Source organism: Heterocephalus glaber, unplaced genomic scaffold (assembly GCF_053883595.1).
Source record: "Heterocephalus glaber isolate CG9 unplaced genomic scaffold, H.glaber_assembly_v1.0 deba00001555, whole genome shotgun sequence".
NCBI classification, from domain to species: domain Eukaryota; kingdom Metazoa; phylum Chordata; class Mammalia; order Rodentia; family Bathyergidae; genus Heterocephalus; species Heterocephalus glaber.
In genome coordinates this window covers 13,428,229-13,441,263 of record NW_028258346.1, presented here as the reverse complement: position 1 = coordinate 13,441,263, position 13,035 = coordinate 13,428,229, and the positions used below count along the sequence as shown (strand labels likewise).

General features: G+C 35.5%; 1 long non-coding RNA gene across 1 annotated transcript in view; it reads right to left on the bottom strand.

Annotated features, from left to right (window-relative positions):
* Positions 1–13,035, bottom strand: part of LOC147824098 (uncharacterized) — a 34,268-nt gene that overhangs the window by 7,550 nt on the left and 13,683 nt on the right. Inside the window, exon 2 of the long non-coding RNA XR_015442892.1 lies at positions 439–549. This is a non-coding gene — a long non-coding RNA (uncharacterized LOC147824098). The remainder of the gene's footprint in view (positions 1–438; positions 550–13,035) is intronic.

Below are 13,035 nucleotides of genomic sequence, written 5' to 3'. Positions count from 1 at the left end.
GTTAGTAGTAATATACAATACTGTGCTATTGAATCTTTACTCTGTCCTAGGAATTGTACTGAACATTAACCTTCACTTATTCTCATAACAAACATGAATTATTTTTCTTATTATCAATCCTGTTATACAGAAGAATAGTGTCAAAAGTAAGTTAAAGTCAGATACCTAAGAATGGGAGTAGGTAGGAGTTGAATTCAAGGAATATGACTGTGTATGACTTTTCAGCACTATGCTACCATAAGTTCTAATTTTTGAGTCAATGTGCAATATTCATAAATGGATTTTCTGGACAAAGGAAAGCCAATCCTTTAAGTGCTAAGCTTTTTAAAAAATGAAGTACTTTTGGATTATGGCATTTCTAATATGACTTACTTTATTTCTTAAAAAATATGGAAGGTAGTTTAATGTTTTGCTGTTAATTTGAAAGATAATAATTACCTTGTGCTGTAGATTGTGGTAGTTTCTCTTCTTTTTTGCAGGTATTTAGAATGTGCTTCTCCGCAGTCTGAGCCCTGGTCCACCGTCCTCTCTTGCATTTGAAGCTTCACCCTGACCAAGACCTCACAAGTCAGCTACAATGTTCAAAGTGTCTGAGATTGGTCAAAAACCCCCCTCTCTGGCAAGGCCATCTGTGCTAAGATCATTTCCCCTATTTAAATATTTAAAAATATGCACTTACATGTCTTATATTTCCTTCTATCCAAAGATAAAGCCATTTAAGAGGTTTGGTGGTTTGGTTGGTTTATGACAGGAAGATGAGAACCAAAATGTGGAAGATATGCTAAAAATAATTTAATTAAAAGCGCATAAATTTTGTTTATCTCCATCAATATATTTATTATTTGCTGAGTCTTAATTATGTATCAGGCACATAGTATGTAGTAAGTGCTTGGCAAGAATCATCACTACTTTCTTTAACAGTCCTGTAAAGTAGATGATCATAGATGGCTTGAGATCCTGGGAGATCTAGTAGCAATCTATGTTTTTATTATTAAAGTTATTTATACATTTGAGAGATGCAAATGAAAATGACACTGAGAGTCCACCTCACCCCAGAAAGAATGGCTGCTATCATGAAATCAACCAATAACAAATGTTGGCGGGGGTGTGGGGAAAGAAGAACCCTGCTCCACTGCTGGTGGGAGTGTAGACTGGTGCAACCACTGTGGAAATCAGTATGGAGATACCTCAAAGAACTAGGACTAGAGGTCCCATTTGACCCAGCTATTCCCCTGCTGGGGATCTTCCCCAAAGAATTAAAAGAATCATACCACAGTGATATATGTGCACCCATGTTCATAGCAGCACAATTTGTGATAGCTAAAACTTGGAAACAGCCCAAATGCCTGTCAACTGGAGACTGGATCAAGAAAACGTGTTTTTTTTTTTTTTACAAAATGAAGTACCACTCAGCCATAAAAAATGAGAAATTAAAGACATTTATAGCTAAATGGATGCACATTGAGGCAATAGTCTTAAGTGAAATAAACAGGACACACATGTGTAAATACTGAATAGTTTCTCTAGTGTGAGAAAATGATAGTGTAAATAAGGACTAAAAGGTATAATAGATAATGTGAAATAGGAAGAAAAGGGGCAAAGGGGAAGGGGAAGTGGGAGGGGTAGGGGAAAGGAAAGAAGGGAATGCGATTAATATGAGAAAATGGAAAAATGGAAACAAAGTCTTTGTAAGTAGGGAGGGATGGAGGGACTGAAGGGAGGGCAGGGGAAGGGGGAAAAATGAGAAGCAAGAGAGACTATATAAAGGTGCAGATTCCCAATGATGAATGCCATTATATTGTATACCTAAAATGTACCAATAAAATAAAATTTAAAAGTTAAAAAAAGTTATTTTTATAACTCATAAATACCCAACCCAGCCTGACAATTCACTAGCTCTTTTAGTGCTGTGTTGGTTACATATGAAAATTTAGTTATTTTAGCTGGGTGTGGTGTTGCCTGCCTATAATCCCTGCACTCTGGGAGGCTCAGACAGCAGCACTATGAATTTGAGCCTGGTCTGGAGGACTTAGCAACTTAGCAAGAATCTGTCTCAATAAATACATAAATAAATAAAACCGGGGATGTTGCATAATGCAAAGGCCCTGAGTTCCATCCCTAGTACCATTAAAAAAAAATTTATTTTGAGGTTTCAGTGTGTTCTAAATGGTAGCGGTACTGCAAGTTTTATCTCACAATTCATAAAAAAAAAAAAATCAATGTAGTCCAAGTTGTGTCCCATAGAATCCAAAGACTCTATGAAAGAGACTTGGGAGCAGAGCCATGAAGTGAGGAGGAGGCCAGAGAGTTGAAGATGTGGACACTGAACTCATAGGTCAGTAATAATGTCTCTTTTTTTAATGGGTAAATTTTGGGAAAGGATGGTGCCATATTTTCTTTGGGAAATTAAAAGAAAAGAAAATCTGCCTTTTAAATTGTTGAAATCCTGCTTCCCTCCACTCTCAGCACCGTAGATTAGACGTGGTCGAATTGCCTTGGAGACCCCTATCTTCTGAGACTCATTTTCCTGAGTAAAATCCTTCCCCATGTCTATTTTTGGCATATCCTGCAGTGGTGAGGACTTTAATCATTATGACTTGAGTATAAAGAAATAAAAGCCAACTCCTGCTGCTCAGGTGTCCACAATCCACTTCTACTGCCAGCAAAGCACAACTCGATGTTCATTATAGAGAAGATTAGTGAACTTTGAGTAAGTATTCAGATGTTTACCTTTTCTTCCTTCCCTTTCTCTGTGAGGCAAAGGAATACTTCCAGTATCTCATGGTCTCCTGGTGTTCTCTGGGGCAGCAGCCACTGAACAGGGGATCTGTCCCCAGCTATGTGCCATGAAGAATGTGCAGAAGGAAGGCTTGAAAGGGAAGTTTTAAAGGAATCCATTTTTCCTGTCTCATCTGCCATACTTTATTCCCTGAAAGCCACCTGTGGACTCTCCTGCAGTTGGTATCCTGCCTTTTCTACCTCTCTTTGCACAGTTACTCCTTCTCCCGCTTTATAAAGCTAAGCCACATCGTGTTGAATGTCACTTTGGTGCTCTGCCCCTTACTGTCAAAACCATCTAGGGGCCTGACTCAAGTGGTTAGTTTTCCTGAGGTCCATGAAGCTTTGTTTCGTGTGGCAGAGTTTCCTAGATTTTCTCTTAGATGTGTGTAAGAATGAAGAGGGATAGAATAAACAATGTACTTTGTTCTTAACGGGATGCTCTGAATTAAGAAAGCCCAAGGTGAGGCAGTGGGAGTAATCATTTTTTATGTATTCAAAGCTCCATCCAGTCCCATCCTTGACTATTGTCAAAGAATACATTGCTTCTGAATGGAAATTTGGTAAAAACTACACAGCTTTAGCTTTGGTAAGAGATACTCACTGCTTCATGATTCGTCTAGATGACAAACTCCTGGCCAGGTTCTCTGCCTCACCCATCTCTGTCTGCCTGCCTATCTGTCTGTCTGTCTATCTATCTATCTATCCATCCATCCTTCATCTATCTATCCATCCTTCATCCATCTATCCATCCATCCATCACTCATCTATTTATTTATCTATCCATCCATCCATCATCTATCCATCCATCATCCATCTATTTATCTATCCATCTATCCATCCATCCATCCATCCATCCATCCATTTATCTGCCTATCTACTTATCTGTATCTAATTGTAAGGAAGAGATAATGTAGATATCATCTTATTAATAATTAAATTTTATAGTCAGATTTTGATATAAAACTTAAAAAGAGATGAAATTTTAAAAGTACATGAAATCACCATGCAAAACCCCTTCCTTTTCTATATATTCATATTTCATAGGACTTTCTCAGAAAATAAACTAACAATAAAGCAGAGATAGAATTATTCCTGCTATAGCCTGGTGATAAATAATATTTTATTCAAATAGAGAAAAAAATCACCCCCATTTATCTCATTAATAATGTGGTTTTTATTGAAATATACTTTTAGGGTCTTTAATTATTTATGAAAATTTGTAATATTCAGAGGGTTTTGTCATGGTATATTAGTAGTAATTTTGTAGACACATATTAAAATATTCACACTGTTCAAATACCAGGACATATAAATTGTTGTTTAGTGAACATTCTTCTCCCATTCTTACCTTATTTTTCTAGTATGTAACTCTATTTCCAGACTTGATTACTATCCATATTTACTTAATAATATTTTAAAGTTCACTTTTTCTTTTGAATATGAAAGTGAATATGTAAATTATTATTTTATGCTCCTTTTTTTTTTTTGATACCGGGGATTGAACTCAGGACCTTGTGCTTTCGAGGCAGGCATGGTGTGGCTGAGCTAAATCCCCAGCCCTATACTCCCTCTTAACATACTACTCTATACTTATTTTCCTGTACTGTATCTTCATGTATAGAGACAGTGCACTGAGATAGATAGTATTCCACTATATATGGTGATGCCCTAGTTCAACTGGCTTCCTATTGATAACACTTTTTCTATTTTTTAAACTTGGAGATTTCTGATTTCAAGAAGTCAAAGTGAAAGTGAAATTTATATTTATATTTTTGTTACAGTGAAGCATATAAGTTGATTAATAAGATACTTTTCAAGCATAATGTTAAATTATACCATATTACATTCTATAGAGAAATTGAATAAAAACGTAGTTTGAAAAATGTTCCATTTTAACATTTTTGATGATAAACCAACTACCTAGTTCATGCATTATTTTAAAAAAGATGGTATAATGTCAAATCTATATGGTATTTAGATTTCTCAACTACATTTCAAAAAAAATGTGTAATTTCTAGTGTACTATGCACTATTTCCTCCCAATGTTCTACTGAAAAATAGAGCAAAACCCCCATTACCTTTGTATCCTCAAACTATTTAGGTGATTTCTACTGGCATTTTTTGTAATTCTGGACCCACTACAGTTCTTCTTCAACTGGCTTCTATTTCTGAGACCTACTCCTATAGCTCAATCTCTGTTTTCCTTGGTAGGTTCCTCAAAAAGAAAAAAAAAATTCCAGGGAAAGATTTTTTTTTTCTGCGTGGCAGAAGTTGCCCCTAAATTATTTTCTGATCCTCTTTCTACTATACTCTACAGCGAAACTATAACTGTTTTCTAAATCAACTTAATTGAAATTTAAAATCAATCCCTTTCTCTCTCACATACATCTCTGGTTCTTATGTATAAAAACACTTCATATTTGACTATTATAATGCAATGGCTTTTTAGAGCCTTTTTGGAAGTCTTATATACAAATATCGATTTAATTTTTGGAACAATTTTAGTTGACTTCCACCCTTAGTCCAAAGAAATGGATACTCCCATCTTATTGGAAATTCCATCAAACAGTACAAGAAATAAAAATCACACTGCATGGATACTTGAAAATGTTTATTGTCATGTAGAAAGTAACATTCTTCTGTACCTTCATTTTTGCACTTTGATAAAAATTAAATCTACACGGATTATTTAGATGTCTTGAAGAAGTTATGTCATATGTTGCCAGGTGCTGGGGAGGTCAGGCCTGGGCTGAAGCTTTGATAGTGGCTGCACCCCTCTGATGTAATAATGAAAAAAGAGGAGGAACACGGTAGATAGATTTTAAATCTGTCTAAATGCTTAGTCCTCTTTCCATCACTCTCACTGAAAACAATAAAAAACAAAATTTCATGGACTTCACCAGGTTATGGAACTGCTATAGACTGGAAGTACGTGATCACAAGCATCGTGTGTCTACATATGCTGTCTGACCATGTTCTCCTACATCCTCCGCAGATTTCACACCCACCCTTTTCACCTTGGTTAAAATGAAGAGGCCGACATGCTCCTATGCTTTGTATGTCTTTTATACTTGCATAAAGTTGTGGGAATTTAGGCTCTGTGGTGACCAGTTAAACAGAGGACATGTTGCACTGTGACCATTTGGAGGATGAATCCATTGATATCAAGAATTCTCTGCTACTCCTCTCTCGTTTCTTAGTCAGAGAGATGTTTTGCACGAGGTGTAAAATTTTAAAGGATTTTTTTGGCAGTGCTTGACTGACACGAATTGAATAAGTAACCCATGTGGACATATGGTCTAAAAAAACTCAAGGACGTTTATAAAAGGAATCTAATGTAGATAGTATGTCCAAGAAGATCAGATGGATTGGCTGTTGAGGAGAGAGGTGTAAAGTAAAAATAGGCAAATTTCTGGAAAGTCCTAAAAGCAGTAAAACCACCGACGAGCCCCTGGGTTTGTGTAGCAAAATGGCTCAAGTAGGAATAGGTTTTGTGGCTTAGTCTTTACTCGGGATATGATTGCGTTTTCCTATATAATTAGATGCCTAATTGTGCTTCTACACTTAGTGGATACATTTACAGCACCATGTAATTGTGATTTATTTCAAAGCTTTTCATAATGTGAACCTACCACTGCTTACATATCAATGTGCCATATTTAATTGCTGAAACTATTTGTGATGTTTTCTGACTTGCTCAAACTAGGTTTTGAATAAGTTAAAAGGCACTTAATGTTGCTTTTCCAAGGAGAAACCAAATATTAAAAATTTTATGTACCTCCAATTAAGCCACAAAGGTACTGAAAAATCACTAGCAAGGCTGAAAATGAGGGCTTTGGTCTAAGGTTGTAATACTTTTAATGTTCAATCTATTTATTAGGAAAAAAATCCTTGCTCACTGGAAACAATAATTTCATTTCTACGAATTTACCCTGAAGAAATAATTAAGAATATATACAAGGATTTAGATGCAGAGTTATACAAAACTGCATTGTCCAAATGAGTGAAAAGATGGACAAAACACTAATGTTCAGCATATTATAGAGTATTGTAGGTCTATTAAAATGGCATTGTAGGACTGTATTAATTGGCATGGGAAATTTTACTATTTAATATTGTTAGTAGGAAATCAGTTGTTTTATGATTCTAATTTTGGAATGAATAAGCAAATAAATAAATAAGCACCATTATCTATTTTGTTATATGAGAGAGAAAATGTGGCAATCATCTACAAACTATTAACAGTGACTTTCCCTTCAATGTGAAACATGTTTCTTTTTCCCTACAATAAATATGTTTTGCCTTAAGATGATCTCCCCAAGCCTTATCTTGTTGTCAGTTCTCTTCTAGAAACCTTTGATTTTGAAACTTTGATTAGGAATGCATGTACAGGTGAAGACATTATTGAACTGAGACTGAAATTTCAGAGTTTCCAAAAATCACTTTGACCCTGAACTTGTGCCAACACTTATATGCCACTGTTTATAGACAGGACCCCTTGTCGTTGGCTGCGACAGTTGTTTGGGGATATTCTGATTAAGTGGTACTTATACTGAATGGGTTACTGGATGTATTTAGTATTACTCCTTTTCCTTACTATTAAAAAAAAAGCTGCAGTTCCCATAACATAGAGGTATCAAAGCAAAGGTGTTAGGTAAGAAAGGAAGAGAAATCTTTGCTCTGTCAAATTTCTAGCTGTGCTTAAGGATACACCAAGGGGAGGTTAACTACACCATAACCACAAACAATTCAATAATTGCTGTGCTTAAGTCTTTTTCAGAAAGCACTGTGGGGATTTTCACATAGCCTCTGGGACTCTGCTGATTTCTGTACAAATTAGAAGTTAGCTTTTCACAAAGCACTATCTGGGCTTTTCTAAAAGCAACTTATTTCAACACACACATTTTAAGTTTTCCTTGATCTTATGGCACTATTTATTCATTAACTGCAGAATAATAAGGAGATCCTGCTGGGAAACTATTTCATGAGTACCAGGAGAATAATTTCCAACCCTAAGTATTCACAAAAGTATCTGAAGTTTAATTACTCTTTGGCATTGTGAATAATTCCTTAAAAGAGATTACATATAAATTTTTTTAAAAAGGAAAACCTGAAAACAATGTGAATGTGTAATTAGCTATATTAACAATTCTTATGATAGGGCAAGAATAATAACATAGTTTTTGGCCTGAAAGAAACTAAACATCTTACCTGAATTTTGATCTTCCATTTGGAAAGTGGAGATTTGTGAGATGTCATGTAAGGCTTCTTTACTGCAGTAAATAATGGCTATAATATCAACATGTGCTTAGAACTAAATTTCAAAATAATTCCAATAGTAACTGCAAATGCATCCAAATGTGATTCTTTTATGGATAAAAATAAAACAATAGAAAAAATACAAGGGCAGCAATGGCAATATATATAATTTAAATACAAATAAAATGTCATGATGGATAAAGAATTTTATTTGATAGTTCTATTTGTTATATGTTACTCTCAATAACAAATTCTTATTAAAAATACTTGATTGGTCTAATGCTTTAAGTATACAAGCAACATTTTGGAATGAATTATTTAGAAAATTATTTCACACTTATCAGTTGAACTCATTCTCTCTGAATGGTTAAGTGTTCTCAAAGTCTCAGAAATATTCGGACTGGAAACAAATATGGAAGGTATCTTTCAGATTGCTTGAAAATAATCTCTGAATAATTTCTGTAGGTAACAATGTCATTTAGGTTAATATTTTTTTCTTATTCAAGTAAAGTAATAACTTTTTCAAGAAAAGTAGGTAAAATATAATTAAGTTACTTAATTAGAGTTTCAGAGAAAATTGCTGGAAAATTTTGCATCAGAACATTCAGAACTAAAGCATTCATAGAGGAAAAAAAGCAAACACACACTACCAAACATTATCTGACAAATCTTAGCACACACATACACACACACACACACACACACACGTTTCCCAAACAAAGAACTATTCTAAGCACTTGATGTACAATTTGGGAACTATAGTGACATAATAGGCAGAAAAAATAAGTATTTAAAACAAAAAATAGAGGTATTATCACTGTAAGATACAACACCTAAATCTTTAAAATCTCTTCCAAAAATTTAGTCTCGATTGGCTTAAGAATCTAGAGCAAATGTTAACATTTACATACATTTCAATTATTTTGAATAACTAAATGCACCAATATGACAATACATTATCTACTTCTGACTTCTATGTTTTCCTAAGTTTCTTCGTGCTTAGCTTTCCTGCTGTTATGGAGCAATGAATATTGTATTGTTAGTCATGCATTCAGATTCCATAGCAATCAACTTTTACCAAACTGTAAGTTCAGAATATTGTAGTCTTTATATATCTAGCTTTTTTCTCTCTTTTACTCATAGAGATTTTCCTAAGATGAAAGTATTAATAAATATTTATTAAACATTGAATGTAGATGATCAAGTAAGAAGTTCATACATTATTTCAGTACTGAACATTTTAGGTTAGCATAAAAATAATCCCCCAGATAGTTTTAAGACATGAAAGCAGAGCTGAAGTAAACTGCTCAATTGAGAGTAAGTGGAAAACCTCAATTCCTTTCAAAGTGTTTCCCAGGAGAGGTTAGGGGAAAATCATGGCTATTAAAAACAAAATCAACAGTACTACCTGTTTTCAGATTCCAGCTGTTTAAAGAGGAACCTTGGTCAGAATTTAATCCATTATTACTTTAACTTCAGACAGAATGTCTTTGTTCTCTAGAATAAGTGAATGAAGAGGAGGCATGATCCTACTGACACAGATTTTTGAAATATTTTAAGAGGTAAAATGTACATGATATAGATTCCTGAAAATCTAAAGAAAAATACAGAAGGAAATGTTTAATACCAGCGTAAATAGCAACCCAAGACAAGTTTTTACCTTCAAAAAGTTGGAAATAGAATGAATCAGTCTCAATTTAATGTATTCCCTAGCCAGGGTGTTCTATACCCTTGATGTTTTTGATGGAAAGAATAACTTGAGATTGAGTCACATTTGAAAAGCTTTTGGTACAGTGCATAAATCATGGACATCATGGCAGTCCATGTGTATCACCATTAAAAGCCTCTGTAGCTATAAAACCAAAATGTTTCTCTTGGGATATAAAGGTGGAGTATCACTTTAGCAATCACATGAGTCAGAAAAGAAATCGCTGCTCCCTACACTTTCTGAACCCTGATCAATCCTTATTGACAACCAAAAGGCCAACACCAGATGAATCTAGAGCAATGCATTCCTTGAAATTTTATTTTTATTTTTGTGTTTTCAGGGGGTCCCTTAGCCAGATTTGCATTGAACACATGCAGAACAGAAAGTTGCATAGTCCTCATGACAGCACTCACAAAGAATAAAATGTGTATGGCAGGTACACTCCAGAAGGTTATTCTCATTTGGCTCTATTCAGAGAAGGAAGCTGTGAGACTGTGATGTCCAGTGATCTCTGACTGCTGTAGCCAGGTCACATGAATGTTTTATTGGAATTAGTAGCATGTAGAGATGAAAAGCAAAGACATTGAAGCCAGCCTGACTTGATTCACATTCTTCCTATGCCATTTGCTACCCTAACTTCCCAGTGCCTCAGTTTTCTTAACTGTGCAATGAGAATAATAATAGTAATTGTTGATGGGGTTGCTGTGTGAAGTAAATTATATTAACACTGGTTTTCCAAGTTTTATGTTGTCGATAAAGAGCCACCACCAAAATTAGTGACTTAGAACAACAACAACTTATCATCTCTTACAATCCTGAATCTGGGTTAAGTTTGGCAGTGTGGTTGTTCTGCTGCAGCTGGACTGTCCAAGATGGTTTTGCCACTCAGAATTCAGGAGCCTCAGCAGGAATTGCTAGAGGCAAGCAGAACATTTCTTGCTCTGTCTGTCTGTCTGTGTGTATGTATGTCTCTCTTGTTGGCCTCCTCACATGGCTAGCATGGGCTTCCTTTCACCATGCTGAAGTCACGGCAGTCAGACTTCTTCCATGGCAGTGGCTTTCAAGAGGATAAAAGCTGACTTTCTGGGCCATGTCCAGAACTGACATAGCCTCACTTCTGCTGTATTCTGTTAACAAAGGAAGTAACAAGACCACTTTAAATACAAGACAGGGTGAGAAATTATCCACCTCTCGATTTGAGGAGTGTCCTGTGAACACAGAAGAGAATAGAATTTATAGATCCCATCTTGGGAAACCATCTGCTGTATAATTTAATATTATGCCTAAGGGCTGGGGTGTGGTTCAACAGCAGAGCATACCCTTAACATGATGCTGTAGGTCCAGTGATGAACAACAAAACAAAGACGAAAAGAATAGCAACAGGAGAAAAAAACTCTACAAAAATCATCAAGCAGCAACAACAAACGATGCCTGACTTATAGGAAACAAGCACTAGGTATGCTATTATTTCATTTTTTTCTATCACTATTATTCTTAATAGTAGTACTGTAGTAGTACTACAGTTGGCTTATATTAAGAATTATATGTTAATATTTTAAATTTTCTATTACTATTATTGTAAATGTTTTATTATCATTGTCTAGGTTATTTAACAGAACTTGCTGACTATTTTACTGTATATATTATGCACAGAGTTAGTAGTTACAAGCTGGTTTTTTTTAAGAAAGCTGTAGAGATTATAATTTTAGTGAAATTAAGCTTGAACACTTAAGCTTTATCATGAAGGAATCAGTATGCCACTGCAGTAATTAAATCACCTAATTTGGCTAGCATAACTTCAGATAGGATCTACTAACTTCTCTCTGCCTCCTGTACCTTCGCTGTAGCACAAATATGCCCATGTAGACCCCTGCTTCTTATTGTTCTTCTCTCTAGTGCTCTCCATTTGATAACTAGAATAATAATTTTTAACCTAAAGAATATTGTATATCACTCTTCCGCTTCAAAAACTTGTCACCCTTAGGCAGCAGAATCTTAAGTATGGCTTTAAGGCCTAAGAAATTTTGTCTCCTGCTTATTTAATTTGGCCAGACCCATGCCTCTCACTCATATAGGACAGTCCTAAAACACTAGTCCTATATAAGTACCTCAGAGACATCAAGCATGAGGCTGTGGGAATACTCTTCTTTCTATCTAGAATCAGTATTCATGTGCTCTTGACCTAGCAGGATGTTGACCTAGCATTCTGTGACAGGAGCACAGTCACTGAGCCGTATAGGATAGGAGACTTATTGTAAGAGTTATGACATATTTACAAAGTGCTACGGTGATGAAGGTCTGGAATAAAGCAATGGAGATCAGAGGTCATGGCCTTTCTGAGAAGCCAAGAATATCCAGCTGGCAAGGTAAGCCCACTAAGAGGGAGCTGGCCGTATGAAGCTCTTGCCTTTGTGTAGCTATGGCCTTGTTTGGAGGTGTGGATAACCTTTCCAGGCCATGCCTACAGTGACCCAGCTCTTCTGACCAGACCACTCCCATATTCCAATCACCTTCCAAAAGCCCCACCTCTGAGTGGTCTCCGGAGACCTCTAGATATAAATAGCACCTGTCAAAGAAGGACTTGAGAAGAAAGCTAAAGGCATAAATGATTTATTCACCAAAATCACTTCAGAAAACTTCCCACATGCAGAGATTGAAATGGATACTCATGTAAATGAGGCATTTAGAACCCCAAAATAGATACGGCCAGAAAAGAACCTCTCCCATGAAAACCTTCAGTGAATGATAACTACTGCTTCATTTAGCTTTTCGGATCTCAGGTCACAGTTCTAATCTGGTACTAGAGAAGGAATTGTGGGAAACGTAGTTTCCAGCTTAGCCAAGCTGAATGAGTACAGTTCACCACCTCTGTCCAGTGACTTTTTGTCTGTTAAGTCTTACCTTGAATTCTACTTCTACAAAAAATGCTGCTTGCCCTCCTTTTTACAGATTCTTTAAAAAAACTCTTTTTATCCTTTACTGCTATATTAAGTCATGAATCAATTTTACTGTTCTGTGGGGGGTTTTGGTTTAGTTTCGTCCTTTAATTGAAGGGCAAGTGGCTTTCTTTATCATTGAGTTCTGCATCCTTATATTCAAGAGCTATGGATTTAAAATATTCTGGAAAAAACATTGCTTCTATATTGAACATTTATAGACTTCTAAAAATTGTTATTATTCCCTAAACTGTACAGCAAATTAACTATCTAAGAAGCACTTGCAATCTATTAGGGACCCTAAGTAATCTAGAGATGATTTAAAGCATATGGAGGAAGAATGTGCCTAGG